We start from the raw sequence: 3,926 nt of genomic DNA, 5'->3' as shown, positions 1-3,926 counted from the left end.
CAAGTCGCGTTCTTTGTGTCTGACGCAGTGTGCGAACGCTGAACAGAAGGTAGCATGGAGCATCGCTGCGGAAAGAGTTCAGGCCACAGCCAGGGTGAGCTGTGTAATCGAGTCAAGGATGACTTCATCTGCAGAGGTACAAGACATCTGCAAATACACCGAAATTTTGTAGTTTAAAAGAAAATTGGTGGATATTTTCTCCAATTTAACAGCAATTCTAAAATTTATGAGGCACGACCCTTATCAGTTGTGAAGGTGTAAAAAAGCTTTGTTAAACCACGAGGACAGGAAAATGATGCCCCTTGGGGTAGGAAAGAGCAAATTAATTTTCTATGGAAAATAATTTTACAAAACTATTTTCAGGTGAAGGGGCAGTTAGAGGCAAGGTAGCCAAAAGTGCAGGACAAAACAGCAAGGGCAGCTAATAAATACATTAATTTCATTTCTAGGAGCCTGGAAGCCACAGGCTGACCTGGACTCCTACTCGGAGACTTACTCAGGGTGGGGTGTCTACTTCCAGGCTCCTGCCAGCTGGCCGAATCCCCTCTCTGAGTCCCGGGCCTGGGATCTGCGAGTCCTGTAAGCTGGCGTTGCTCAGAGCTCCTGGAAGTAGCCATGTTTCTTCTCCCATGACGCCCTCCGTGTCCAAAGGACAGCGACAAAGCAGTGAGCTCTTCTCACCAGCTGAATCTTTCTGGCTTCTCCTCCTACCTTCCTTTTCTCTTTCCAGCTGGAGAAAGTTCTGGGCTGTTACATCCTGTGTGACGGGAGTGGACCCACTGGACAATCTCCCTTTCCAGAGGTTACTGGTGTGATACCCATAGCTCAGGGACAGGACTGACCACCTGTAACACTCACAGGTGGTGGGGATGGTGGTGTGGACTCTTGAGGTCATCTGTAGAAGTTCTCTGTCCCACAAATTGCACTTCCTGTTTGCGCGCCCTACTTGTGGGGCCTCTGCTGTCCTCTGTCCAAGTTCGGCTAATACCTATCTCTTGCCTGATTTCCCAATCTGTCTAGCATTTGTGTCAGGCTCTTTTCATTTTCTCCTCTGAACAAATCATTCTATCCTCTGCTGAGATTCTGACAGACTGACTTGGGAAAATATGCTTGATAAGACACCATCATTTTGGGGTTCTTGTATTTTAAGAAGGTATTAGGTCTTAAGTTCTAGTTATCCACATGGGAAGGGAAGGTATTTTGCAGCTATGGCCTGTGAGAGTGAGAATGTGTCTTGGTTACTTTTCTCTGATTGCTGGGACAAAATACCTGGTTTAAGGAAGGGAAGGTTTATTTAGCTCACAGTTAGTGGTGGTTTTAGTCCATAATCAGCTGGCTCCAAGGCAGACTGGCACATGGAAGAGGGTAGCAGTTCATAGCAGAGGAAAAGAGCAAAAACAACAAGAGCAAAAAAGGAGGAGAGACAGAGGGCAAGCGTCCTTCCCTCCTTTATACTGTATGCAGGCTGCCCAGCCCAGGGTGGGTGTGGCACGCCCATCAATAATCCCAGCACTGGATCATGATTTAATCACAAACTCTAGAAGCCCATCTCAAGGCTGCATGAGGCTCTGGGGGGACAGCTAGACACAACCATAACATTCCACCCCTGGCACTCCGAAGACTCATGCACATCCTTTTATGCAAAAGGCATTTTAGTCCACCTTTAAGAGTTGCCAAAATCCTACCAGTTTCGGCATTGCTAAAAAGTCTAAGTCCCAAGTCTCCTCCAAGCTCTAAGGCAAACTCTTATCTGTGATCCCTGGTACAAATGAAAAGTTAAGCACTTCCAAGATTCAATGGCACAAGATAAACATTACCATTCCAAAAAGTACACACAAAAATACAAATCATTGGCACCAAAGCAAATCCAAAGTCCAGCAGGGCAAACATTAAGTCCTGTACTTCGTTCCATGTCCAACATCTGAGGCAATCTGTGGCAAATAGCTCCACGTGGCTTCACCCCATGGCACTTCTGGTGGCTGTGGCTACCATGGCTTCTCTCTTGGACCTGCTCTGCTCCCTCCTTGCAGTTTTCCTAGACAATCCACACGCCTGGTTTCTCCTAACTTCTGGGGCCTCTGCTGCACTCTTTGCTTCTCACTCACAGCTTCACACACTCCCTTCCCTGAGGCACACTGCCTGGCCTCCCTGCCCTTCTGAAATTGAGGTGGAAGCCCTCTTAACCTCAGAGCTCTTTCTGCATGCGCCCCAAACCAATGCTATGTGGATGATGCTAAGGCCTGCTGCCAGCTGGAGCAGGAGCCAGGCTTGCTGCTCTTCTGGCTGTACAGCTTAAGTGCCTGGATTGTTGGCTACTGCGAATCCAATTCTGAGGAACAAATACACTACGCCACTGCCATTCTGGAACCCAGTGCTGCCACTGTCATTGCAGAACTTGGTGCTCTACAGCGTTGTCCTCTAAGCAAAGTCTTTCCTTTTGCAATTTTGAGGATGCAAAGGGTGGGTCCTTGTTGCTTCCTGTGATACCCTCAGGCCATCCTTTTCCTGTTCCTTCTCAGCAATGGAGATCTCCGCTCTATCTCTGCAGCCCACAGTTTTATTGAGGGTTTTTTTTCTGGCCAATCTCACAACAGCTTAAAGTATCCTGCTGGGCTCTTTGATCTTGATTCTCAGCATAAATCTTGCTGAAATTCCACAAAGATAGCCATGCCACTGCCTCAAAATTCAGCTGCCTTGAAGTTTTTTCTGCCTGATTAATCATTCCACCCTCTTAATCTCAGTCTCTGGAAAATTCTCTGGACAAGAGCAAAATCAGACAAACTGTCATAACACCCATCATCTGGTGTCCGGCACCCAATGCAGTCCTTCCCAGCAGAAACCTCCCCAGCCTGGTCTTTATAGGTAGGATTTCTATCAGGCTTTTGTTCTTCTGAACTTAGACTGGAATCTCCCCTACAGAGCAGCCAAAGGGGTTCCTGATGTACTCCTCCAGGCAGCATCTCTGAGCCTTTCCTGTCTCTTCCCATAAGCTGTTCCCAAAGGCTACTGAGCCACATGGTCAGGTAAGTCACATCAATGACCCCCTTCTCTAGTACCAAATTCTGTCTCAGTTACTTTTATCTCACTGCTGGGGCAAAATACCCAGCACCCTAAATTAAGGGATGAAAGGTTTATTTGGCTTACAGTTTGTGGAGGTTTCAGTCCACACTTGCCTGGCTCTGAGGCAGAATGGCACATGGCAGAGGGCAGCCATTCATGATGGCAGAAGGCAGCAAAAAGCCAAGGGAGGAGCAGCAGAGGGTAAGTCTCTCTCCTTTCCTCATATTGTATGCAGGCTGCCCACCCCATGGCAGGTGTAGAACTCATACCCATAATCCCAGCATTGGACGATGAATCAATCAGAAACTCTGGAAGCTCCCCAATGACTGTATGAGGATTTTTTTGGGGAAAGCCAGACACAAGCCATAACAGGATGTAGTCTCACAGCACCAGGAATGGAATCTGGTTATTATACTAATGTGATTCCTACACAAAACAGGGGGTGAGCTCAGATTTCCTTCATTCAAAACCTGACAACTTCATCTAGAACACGTAGGCTCTCAACCTCCAGGGTCCCCACCTGAAAATAAGGCTGGTAAGAGAATCTCCCTTTCTGGGAGGGTAAATGGCTTAATGCACGTGAGCACTTTACGCTGCCTGTCGAGTACTAAGTGCTGGGTTGATGGAACTGTTATTAATGTTATTCAGCATTGAGAGCAGCCTTGAAGGGCCTCGTGCTTTTACTGCTTCACCAGGACTGGGCCCAAGGAAGACAGCTGTGTTCTTTTCCCTTCCCTGTTCTTCCTCTTCCTGCATTTTGACCATCCTGCACTTGTCGCCTACCATGACAGTGCCTCTACTTAGCAGATTTTTTTAAGGTGGAGAAAACCCATCAGCATCAAGAATCTAAAAGCCCAGATCATCCC

This window comes from Octodon degus, unplaced genomic scaffold (genome assembly GCF_000260255.1).
Source record: "Octodon degus isolate 3935 unplaced genomic scaffold, OctDeg1.0 scaffold00049, whole genome shotgun sequence".
Classification (NCBI taxonomy): Eukaryota; Metazoa; Chordata; class Mammalia; order Rodentia; family Octodontidae; genus Octodon; species Octodon degus.
The sequence above is the reverse complement of the archived record's forward strand: the minus strand, read 5'-3'. Positions refer to the sequence as shown.